Source organism: Ixodes scapularis, unplaced genomic scaffold, assembly GCF_016920785.2.
Source record: "Ixodes scapularis isolate PalLabHiFi unplaced genomic scaffold, ASM1692078v2 ptg000549l_1___fragment_3__unscaffolded, whole genome shotgun sequence".
Classification (NCBI taxonomy): domain Eukaryota; kingdom Metazoa; phylum Arthropoda; class Arachnida; order Ixodida; family Ixodidae; genus Ixodes; species Ixodes scapularis.
In genome coordinates this window covers 710,185-722,367 of record NW_024609998.1, presented here as the reverse complement: position 1 = coordinate 722,367, position 12,183 = coordinate 710,185, and positions in this window count along the sequence as shown.

Below are 12,183 nucleotides of genomic sequence, written 5' to 3'. Positions count from 1 at the left end.
AAAGATGTTTGCTTTTCTTGGCAGCAATGACAGCAGGGTTGCACAGAAGCATATATGCATTTAAGCACGTCCCTTATTATAGGGAAAATTTAATCGAGAAAAGTAATTAAGGTAAATTAACGTAAAGTTCTTTTGTATAAAAAAAAAAAAAATTCTGCCATATAAGTGCACACGTTAGTACTTAAATGATTGTGTTGTTACCCATGAAGCGCGCGAGAAAGACCTTCTTGAGAAAAAATGTGAAGCAGATACTTTTATAAATATATTAATTAATTCATTTATGTATTTTCCGTGTTCACAAACATAACAAACAAATTATCGTTGTCCTATATATTTATGCATAATTGCGGATGGAATACCTACTATCAATGACACATTCATAGTAATAAATGATAATGTAGTGATTGCGCAGGCGAGCTGGTGGATGTTAACCATTTTGTTCCTAGCCCGAGACTGAGGCAGGAAAAGAGGAAAGTTTCAAAGTAGAATAAAAATGAACAGTCGAGGACACGTCCTCGACTGTTCATTTTTATTCTACTTTGAAACTTTCCTCTTTTCCTGCCTCAGTCTCGGGCTAAGAACAAAATGGTTAACATTTATAGTGTCACTAAATCTTAGTTCTGTGGAGATGCCAAAACGGTATTCGGTCATATATTCCGAAACCGTTCGTGAAATCAAAAAAAAAATTTAAAAAAAAAAAAAAAAAAATTATGGCAGCGCTACTCTTCCTAGGCCCCATCGTTCGCAAGGCATCCGTTCTAAAGTTCCGGGAAGCTTGATCGTGGGCAAAACGATCTTGTTGCTTTCAAGGTTGGAGGTTTCGCGCGCAGAAAGTGATGTCAGGCGATAACAGGCCGGAAATTGATTGTAGAGGTGAGCTCTTATTTCGTTCATCTCTAAGTTGACAATGCGGTGAAGCTAAGCGTTAGCCAACCATTCAGTGGCCTGACTCCTATCGCTTGATTTCGCTCGCCTCGCGTGTGTATGCGGAGAAGGGGTGATCACGTGGTGCGAGACTGACAGTCAAACGGTCTAACAAGCACGTAGTTTCCACCGCGCTGTCAGCTTACGGGGGATAAAGTCCCCGATCCATGACAAAAGGCTTTGTGTGGCAACTGAGGACAGCCTGTGCTTCCGAAGGCGGTAATCCAGGGAATCCGGACTCAACGGGCGCCTCGCTCGTTCCTTGCGCACCTTGCACCCAGCTTGCACTAATGCTCCATACAAAAAAAAAAAAAAAATAAAAAAATAAGAGAAAAATATTAACGAACTTTAGTGTCCGCAGCATGCCCATTCTACACTATCTTTTTTTGTGTTTATTTATTTGTTTTTTCGAAGTTTTTTTTTTTTTTTTTAAGTTTTTTCGTGAAAATATTTGCGTCGTAAAAGTGCTGGTTGGTCGGTGCTGGTTTGTTGTCGATTCGGTAACTAATGGCGAATTCGGGTGGTCAGTTGCCGGCGAGAACGAGCCGGCGGAACCGGCAACCAGAAACGCGCCGGCGGCACACCACGTGACCCTCACCACCCGAACACGAAACGCCAGACGGTGGCAGTTTACTTCGCCTCTTGCCCGCGCGACACCGCTAGCGAGAGCCTGTCGCCGCCGTCACTCATGTCCCAACGACTTGGATTGACTTTCGTAGCGGCTGCTAAAGTTACTTCAGATCAGTTTCGTTCTTTCGTTCATTTTTTTTCTCACTGACCTTCTCTCTCCTTTCGGAAGTGACGACACCGGATACAGTCTGGCGCCCACTCGCCCGGCCGTTCGGAGCTCGGGCGGAAAAAGCGCCGGAAAGTTGCCGGTGCTTGCCGGAGAACCACCACCCGAACGGTGCGCGCCGGCCGGAAACTGACCACGCGAACACTATTGCCGGTTTTCCGGCAAAATAAGTTGCCGACGATTGACCACGCGAATTCGCCATAACAAACACAGGAGACCAAATTAAAGTTCACAATCTTTCCACATCATGACTTTCAGCTGGCTGGATTGGTACCAAGACCAAGCTTATAAGTAAATTTGTCTGTCTCTAAAAGACAGATTTATTTATCTTGTAAATTCTTCTAAATTTATTTACTCTCTAATTTCCTCTGGGTCCTCTAAATTTCCGCTTGCGACACTTCCCTCACTTCCGAAGCACTTCGATGGTGAAACATTTTTTGTGAATCGGATTTCTTTAGTTCACGGATGCGGCAGGCTATGCTTCTCGGGACGCGCTGACCCACGTCTTCTGTACAGCCCATTTAGGGCATTCGGACGGCACTCCAATGCGTGCTTAGAGTGCCATCCGACGTGGGCACTTGAACGCTTGGCAAGAGTACCACGGCACTCTAGACACAGGCTTTTTCAAAGGCCATGCTAGATGGAGGAAGCTACCGCTAGTTACAGAACATATAGACATTTTCGCTCATTCATTTTAACTGAGCTTCTGCCGTCCATGTTTCGTACCTCGGGGACATTGAACATAAGAAGCTTAGCATACTTTTTAACATATCGTAGGGCGACATAGAGCAGTCTACGTTCTCCCCCAAATAATTGAGCTATCGCTTGCTGTGTAGAATCAACTGAACGTAAGGTGAACCCGTCAATGGCAGTTTAAATGTGGCTCTGTTGGACAGCGAAATAAGACTTCTGTAATACACACTAATGTATCTATATTTAAAGCCAGTGAGCTCCGTACCACAAATATCGATATCCGGAATGCTACACGGTGCTTCCGCTGTACATTAGGAACTGTTTGATGAACAGCGGAAAAGAGCAGCGATCTTGAATGTTCTCTTATATCGAAAACCTTCCTATCAAGGGAGCTTCGGAGAGTGTGGTTAAAACAGTTAAAGGATGTAGCAAACTGTGCAGAGTTAAAGGTTTAACCCCCCAGAGCTTTTCTTGAACAGAGCAGAAGACTAATCGACTACGTCGCTTCGAAAAGTAAAATGTAAATATTGAAAAAAAAAAAAAGGTAGTAGTCAAGCCAAGTTTATTTAATGACGAAAACAAAGACCGCATAACAAGTTTGGAAATCATCGCTAACAACTTTTCCAAACGCTCTGGCTCCGGCGTTTATTTTCTCCACGGCGGTGAAAATAAGGGAGCCCCTAGTGTCACGTACCATAAACCTGGCTTGCCGCCATGTATACGTTTTTTGAACCTATATATGGCTTCGAAACGAACGCCGTGTTTAGGGCGACGCTTTATGAAATGGTCGTCACGTGGCGTATGCAATAGACCGCGCGAAGCCGACCTCTTCTGTCACGGAGGGAGGTTTTCCTCTTTGCTTGCTTTTAATGCGAATGTGGAAAAAATACTTTTTTTATACATATGCCTGTTCCTACGATCAGTGAGGTCGGGCTCAGCAGTAACTTGAAACGACCCCCCAAAAATATAACAATGCCCCAAAAACATCCCTGGGCTACAAACAACCCTAGGCACTTATGTAACGAAACATAATCGCACACGCGCGTCAGCATCCGCTCATACACCGGTTTACACACTGATCTATATGTTTATTGTTTAATATATCTGTGTAGCAAAAACATTAATTGCCTATTGCTTGGATAAAGGAGTGTCCCCCGCTCAAATGATCTTCCTGCCGCAGGTAATAATTAAGTTAATAAATACTGAAATATAAACCCGTCAAGGCAGGCTGTACCAACTCATTTATTAAAACATCCTTGCCAATCTCCCCCCCCCCCCCAAAAAAAAAAAAGAAAAAAGAAGAAGAAAAAAAAAGAAAAAAAAAAAAAAAGCGGATAGGAAAAAAAGGTTTCCCCGAGAAAACGAAAAAAATACCTGCGCCGAACAGCGTCGAACTTGCGCCGAACCCATAGCGGCGCCATCTATCGACACCCCGTGATATCGCGAGGAGAAACTAACTCTCGTTACAGTTACTCTCGAGGTCGAGGGAGGGTTAAAGGAGAGTATCATCGAAAGAAGCGGTCGGGAAAGAGTAACTTCCATGCAGATAGAGTTAAAGAAGAGTAAGTTAGGGCACTTACTCTCCCTTGACACCTTTTTTTTTTAGAGTGAATAGCTGTTAAGTTGATTGAGCTTCAGCGGCAGCGAAGGCCGCCTGTAATTTTGCCTTTTTTCTAAATTTGCAGAACATTTCGGTTGCATTGACGTTTTTATCACTAATTTTATCAAACGAGCAAACGAAGCCGCTAGAAACAGCGAAGTTCCGGAGCAATGCCAGCAGAGCCACGCAAACTGGGTAAGATCGCCGTCTCCGGATTGCGGGACTCACGCGCTCACGCGGCACGGACCTACAGTAGCGAAACCACCCGGAATTATGTCGACGTTTCGACGCTACGGAAACCGCAGGAGCGGTTTCCGTAGCATCAAAAGTCCAAGAGGGGCAGGTTTTGCTGCCGGCTGCCTGGGTGCCTTCCGTGCTGAGTTCGGTTCGGTTTTCCGATGCCAAGTGCAACTGGCGTTCAACGTGGTTCTGTATGTGTGCGTGTCAACAACATAGCTGCAACATCGTGATGGCAGTGTTGTGGGTTGTAAACAGAAGACGAATTATCGCTGATGTCACCGCGTGTTCGCGTATCACTGGTGTGAAAACAAGATGAGATCGTAAACTCTCGGGCATTGATGCCGCTGGTCGGGCCGTGATCGGAGGGGGCGGGGTGTCGCAGGTTGACATTCCGCTTTACATTCAAAAGTTTAATACCACTTGAGGGATTACGTGCAATCAATCAACGTGCGGATAGTCATGTTGGAACGCTGGTCTGAAGAGTAAGCTCCTATCGTACAGTGGCCAATGCGACTGTCGGTTGTCTCGTCTACGAGAGCGATTGCGCTCTGGGGCAAGGACAACAGTAGGAAATCGTGACGAAAAGTACGTTAATTTACAGTGTGCAATTTTAGCATTAAAAAACAATAGTAGGTAAAATAAAAAAAAAAAGCTACCCTTTATTTTGCTGTTTAAATATACTACGGTTCCTGGAGAAACTGCCCTCCAAGTGGCGCGCTGGGATGAGCGCTAGAAGTTTTCGGGCTCGCCACGGCGTAGCTCCCTCCGTACACTTAACACCTGCCGGAAGTCGCGCCCTTGACTGCATTCAAGTTGACCGAAAAGCGATTTCTCAATCCGTGAAGCATCACTTCCAGCTGAGTGAATATTCGCTCTACAGAGATTAATTCAAGACGGCAATTGCAGCTTTGCGCGAACAGCACAAATAGAAAAAGAAACACTACAATAGAAATACAGGCTACGACGTGCCGTGCGGGGAAACAAACTCATGGCTTCGAACCCCATTAAAGTGGCTTGATTTACTGGCTTTTAAATAATTACGGCATGATCGAGCGTTTGCTTTTTAATAAGAGATTCATTCCCTGAGCCATTCAAAATACTCTCAGAGGTATGACATTGCTGGAAAAAAATCAACATGCTGGAAATACTTTTTATTGCTTATTTAGTCACCGAAAAATTCCGTCCGTTCAAAACGACCAGTATAAAAAACGGAAACGCAGAGGACGGGTATAGTGTTCGGGTTAGTGTGGTGTTCCGTTGTATTGAAATTTGTGTGCTCCGTGTATGTGCTTAATGTATCTTCTCCTGATGCTTGTAATAAGCGTAATGTGTGTGTAGTAGAGGATCCCCAAGCGCAATAGTGGCCTGAAAAAATCAAATTTTCTGTAGAAAATGAATTGGGCGGTACCTAACGCCACCTAGCCTAGCTACTTGCAATTCCTTTGCATGATCCCGCCATCTGGTGGCTCGCGATTTAACCTTCTTTCACGCTACGCGATAAACAGCGGCTTCGAGTTTTTTCTTTCGAGAGCGGCTCTTGGTTTCGCGGATTGAGTTTGCGCTTCTCCGTGATGTGCGGTTGACGAAGGAATTGTTACTCAAGGAACACCAAAGGTAAGACGCAAAGTGCGCGAAGTAACTGGGTATCGGTTGTCTCCGTTGAACATCGCAGTGCTGTCGACGAGAAGACTGAGTAACTGCTTTCGAAACGCAAGTTTCTGTACGTGTGGAAAGGGGGGGGGGGGAATCTGGCTTCGGAAATAAACACAGTTCGCGGAAAGCTCGTGTTACACTTTTATTTGCTGCTCCTCTCGTCCCGTACAAGAGACCTAGCGTCCTCGTCGAGCCTTATTGGGCTCGATTTGCTCGATTCGGGGCCGCCATATTGAGATACAAGCGACGGAGGAATTTTGCTTCCCTGCTTCAGGGACGAAAGTTTGTCCCTTTCTAAAGGAACATAGGTTCCAAGACCGTTCCTCCCCCAAGGGAGGACTATCCATACCCTTTTTTCCAAGAGTGTGCGCTGTCACCGTCAAGTACTATCCCTAGAGCAAACGTGGCGTGTGTTTTGTGTTTTTACTTGAAAGAAAAGGGAACACAGACCTGAACGAAGAAACATGTGAAGCCGTACATTTACGTACTCCTGCCGCCATGTCACCTCCAGGGCGTTTTGCACGTGCGCGCCTCTCACGACGCATTCTAGTTTTGAAAAAGGCTGTTAACTGAAGGTTTTCGTTTTTACAGTGTAGGGCCGGAACCTCAGGTGGCTCTGCCGCCCGACCCGGGAGACCCTGCCCAACTCGGATGCCGTTAAGCAGGCAGGCCCGCTTGAACAGGTCCTGCATCACCCAAACCTACCCGAGGGGCGTCTCGTCTGGGTGCTCCGTCCGCCACTCTAGTTTTCACCGCATTCAAGAGAGGTACCCGGCCGGGAGAAATTCCGCTTGGAACTTCCGCTGGAAATCTTACCAGCTGAAGAACGGGGCCACGATCCGCCACCAGCGTGCGGCCCTCGCCTGGAACACCATGAGCAGCACCCGTGCAAGGACGTAATCGTCCGAGACGCCAGTGGCGAGCTTGTGGGCCGCCAGCTCAGCCAGGAAGTCGGCCACGGACTTCCGGTCGCCGTGGGCTTTCTACACCGGGACTGGGGCCTGGGGCCGTGGTCCCTGCCCTTGGAATCCGTGGTCATCCAGGGTAACGCATTTCACGCCCGTGCCACTGGGGTTGGCAATCCATGCCGTCAATTCCGTTGACATCGTGTCAGGCTGCTCTGCGGTCTCGCTCTGCGCTGTGGTGTCTCTACGGCGGCTCATCGCGAAAGCGGCCGCGAAAAGACAAAAACACAAAAAGCAACGAAACGAAACAAACAAAAAAAAAAAACGCGCAAAGAAATATACACAAGACCCGTGCCGCGAGAGAGAACGGCAAAGGTGGCGTCCAGTGGCCGAAGCCTAATTGAATGGCTACGTAGGCCTAACGGGTCGGGCAAAGTTTAAAAAAAAAAAACGACTAAAAACGTCTAAAACTTGTTAAAATCCTACGGTCCCACCGGCAGAACTGTCGGCCCCGCGTTTGGCGCAGATAATGTAGGGTTTGATGCCACTCATCACCGCAAGAAGGACCAACGAGGCAGATATAAAACCACAAGCACGCAAATTTACTTTGCTCAACCGCCAAGCTCCAACTAGCTCGAGCGTGTCCCTCCACCCGCCTTCTGCTCATAACTCAAACACCGTGCTTGTTTTGATTGCGGCGCAACACCGGCACAAAGCCTGGGACACCGCCACAAGGGCTTACGAATATGGCGGGAGCACTGGATTTTGCTAACGAGGATAGAAGAACGAGAAAATTGCAATAACAATAAGGAGCCTAGAAGATTTGTTGAGGAGCTCACGAGAATGAAGTTAATACACTCATTTTGTGGAGTCGATTATTTGAATAGAAGGTATATAGTCAAAATTAAAGGGTTCTAGCCCTAATAAAAAACGCCTTTTCAGCCATGACGCGCTATGGGACCCTAACAAAACTTCTAAACTTCAGCCTGTTACACTTTCAGTATCTAGCACTTCAGATATCATTCTTCTGCACTTCAGCAATTTGGACTTCAACACTTCAGGCCCTTCAGATTTTACTACTTGAGCCTACTAACCCCATAACCAAAATAACGTTCAAGTTAGAACATCTTTCCTGAAGGCCGCAACAGACCAAAATATCTGTAAGCTGTTTACTCAAACCCGTACGCAAGGAGCTGTAGAGAAAGCGATCACATCAAGAAGAGACATCAGCGGTTTTCGTCTGACAAATTATGTTTCTAGGTATTCACAATAGAGACTTTTAGTAGATGGTTTCCATGACTTCGATAACGATATCCCGATACTCCGCCACCGCCTTCCTTGCGTATGCAAAGTATCGTTATCGGGGCTATCGGAGGAATCGGAACGATCTACTAAAACTCTCTAACACCACTGGGTAAAGTCTTGCGAAGTACGGTAGTTCAGCAAATGAAACGGAGAAGATGCACCCCCCCCCCCCCTCCTCCCCTCCCTCCCCCCCCCCCCCTCCCCTCAGAATGGAACTGGACGTCGACCTCTGGCAGGAATTCGCTTCAGAGGATGGTCGCGATGCTACACGGACGAGTACGTCGACTTCGACGCACGCACAGCCACAGCCGCAGCAGTGTAGAGAGACTCCGGAGCACGAGCAGGGGAGTGCCTCTCCTTTGCATAATCGACGACAAGGAGGCGACGGCGCTGCGCCGGGCGCTGTCCTTGGCTGGAGCAGGATGTCCGCCTGAGCGCCTGGTAAACCGGAGCAACTCGAAGGCGGCACCGATCCAGCTCGCCAACCGGGGCCATGCAGCACCGCTCGCCAGAGACGTGGTGAACGCAGCCGTCATGTTGCAGCACCGAAAATGGAGACTCGCCTTCCAGTGTCTGCCGCCCAACTGCGGCATTTCAGGAAATGAAGAAGCGGATGGCCAGGTTTTTTCGGCCCTAGGCGAAGAAGCTTGCCCGACCTCTGTCGTGGCTGCGTTCTTGGACACACAACTCCTTGTGGTGCGGTCCATCGGCGTGCGCCACCCAGATCTTGAAAACGACCCCACGCCGCCCAGACTGCCAAAAAAGCTGCCAAGCAAAGTAGCTGCAGCAATGCGCAGACCTTGCAAAAACCGCGCCTTCGCCCCAGCTCACCAGGCCCGCTGGCGTACCCACAGAGACAGCCGTTGCTCGCGCTGCGACGAGGAAAGAACGGATGACTCGCACATCGTTCTGCGGTGTGACCACTTGTTCCACGAACGAATGAAACTCAGGCAAGAGTACAATGCCTTGAGATACACCACAAACTTTTTGGAGGACGTCTTCAGGCTGCGAGGTCCATCTGGAGCAGCGGCGCTCTGGGCCCTGGCATATTTTTTCGAGCGAACAGAGCGCCAACAGCCAAACAGGAACGAAGTCCCTCCCGCCGACCGTTGCCGCTAGGGACGCGGGAATTTCGCAGTTGCTCTACTTTTCAGGGCGCCCCTAACAGTCGCGCGCTGAGAAATCCAGACTACTCTGGCTCTCCAGGCACCGCGCATTCCGAATGCCATGATAAGCAACTCGCCTGCCCTCTCTCACAGAGAAAAGGGAGATCGGCGAAGTGTGGCGTTCGCTGTGGCTGCTCGATACAAAATGGGCAAGCGGCTTCCTTGACGCACATATCTCGGAAGGTCACGTCATCTATCCCACAAACCCGCTAAAACAATTTTCAGGAATATTGTGGTTAAAAAAAAAGGGAAAAAAAATGGGACAGACCTTACGGTCGTCTAAAATCCCTGGCGGTTTTCTTACATCCTTTAGGAATTCTTAATAAGTACGCAGGCCCCACAGAAATCTTTGACGAATTTCTCAAACCTCTGAAATATTTTTGAATCGTACGTTTAAACAATTAAGAAATCCTGGTTGGCACCATAGACGGTTTACCAACTAGCTTAATTTCGTAATGGAAGGGGAGATTACTTCAGTTACCGCGCGCTACATACAGAAGGTATAGCCAATAACATCCATCCATTAATGCACCCTATAACGATGCGCTTGCTGTAATCGAAATGGTTTTCTTCGCACTGCCTCGTAAACAAATAGTGCAATGAAGAAAACATTACACAATAAAGGCAGTGTCCCACTGAGGCTCACCTTCTTTGTCGTGTCAAGCTGTAGACTGAAAACAGAAAGCAGCGTCCAGCTAGGTACATAGACACACAGTCGGGTCCTTCAGCTACGGCCAAGGGCTGAGCCAGGGAACGAAGTTCGTCTTAATTTAATCAATTGAATATGGCATTCGTAGATGTAACACCGAAATACTATCGCATATTAACGTAGTCTGTAGCGATGAACCAGAGAAACAGTCAGTTTTCTCAGCATAAAACGTCTCCATGGGCTGAATTTTTTGAACAAGTGTAACTTAAAAAAAGCGTTAGGCGCCTACCAAGGCAACGCTAAGGACGCATATCCCGTGCCAGACAATGAATATGCACCCAGAGCATATAGCAAACATAATGTCTTAGTAATTCACACGCAATTACATCTAGGAACAAACAGTCGAAACCAGAGAGATTGAACACGGATTTCAGCGGAAGTCGAAACGCCGACTGTGCGCTCCGCAGTCTCCGGCATCTTCGCACGGGGCCACAATTAGACTTTTTTTTGCGTTTTGGAACAAATAAAGAAAAGGACAATTACAATAATAAAATCGCGCCATTCAGTAAGCGCACACGCCATTTACAATTTGTTAACATACTCTAGAACGTCCAGAACTGGCACCCATTCTAGTGGGCATTATAACGTCGCGTAAACAAATTTTAAAATAGAAAAAAATATTTTTATAAAGTACATTGGCACGATGCGAACGTTCATAGCTGTATTTCGCGGAGCTATTCTGCTTCGCCCTATTCCATACAGGCCCAAGATCATTACAAAATTAACAGGAATGTCACAAATATTTTCCTCGGGCAGGAAACGAATGCAGCGAGGGGTCGGAGGGAAGTTGTTCATTTTTTTTTTTTATATTTCGCTGCAGAACATCGCAGGACAGATGGGCATCCAAGCAATTTAACAGTACGCGTTCAACGCTCTTTTTTTGTAGAAACAAAAAAAAAACATTCTACACGCCAAGGATTGAAAATATTTTCTTTTATTCGGGCCAGGCTTTAACAAAAAATATGCATACAACCTCAAAAAAAAAAAAAAAAACTTTTTTTTTTTTTTTTGTAGAATATGGGATTGACATATTTCTACTCTGGATAAAAAGTCATGCCCTGAGCCTGCCTGGTACATGGAACGGTATGCCGGTACCGAAAATACATTTTTAATAACCCTGTGCGTTAAAAACTTACAGGTCAAGAGTTGACAAGTAATGAAGTAAAAAATGCGCACGGGGAAAACAACATGCACCAACCATTTTTGATTATACATTGGTCGCTACAATAAGAAACAAGAATAAACAAGTTTCTTTCATTTTCCAGTCTGCTCTAAATTACACTACGAAGAAAGGAATTCATAGGATCTCTGAAAAGTGTAAAACATGGAAAAAGGTGCTCTTCAAATACGTGGGATAAGGAAAGTCCTCTTTACTAACGCGACGAAACAACTTGTCGTCGGATACTCCTTGCTATCTCGACCGCCAGATGGACGCAGCGCTAATACACGATGTAACTTCTGCACATCACAATTACCCTCGAGCACTCTAGAAATTCTAGCACATATCAGAAACTGCCAATGAAAAATATATTGCTAGAACTGACCCACTTAAAAAGTGACAATTCTCATCCGTTCTATTTACTAGCCTTATCACGTGTTTCCTGAAATACTATCGACCAGTGCCCGTTGGATATTTTTAGATTGCCAGCTGGCAATCTGAATAATTGCTTGCATTTTCTTGAAAAGTATTTGGATTTTGTTAGTGCTAATAACTATTTGCTTGTTCTTGGTGGTGATTTAAATGTGAATATTTTGGATAACTCTCCTGTTTCGTCGCGACTTAAGGACACTCTCAGTAGTAGCGGGTTTTACAATGTCATTTCGTCTCCTACTAGAATTACCGATTCTACATCAACTGCTATTGATGTTTTTATTACAAATATAAACACTGTTGTTGCCAGCGCAGGTACGATAAGTAGTGATCTAAGCGATCATTTACCTATATTTTTATGTTTTAAAACTCACCAATTATCCAGCGGCGCTAGTAAACATTTTACCTTTCAACCTGTTACAGACCGCCAACTGCGGTGTTTTCAAAGCACAGTCATGGAAACTAACTGGAGCCCTGTATTCTTGAGAACGTGCGTGAACAGCGCGTATGATGAGTTCATAAGTACATTCACGTCAATTTACGTCGCATCATTTCCATACAAGACTGTCACGACTAAAAAGCGAATAAGAAAACCATGGGT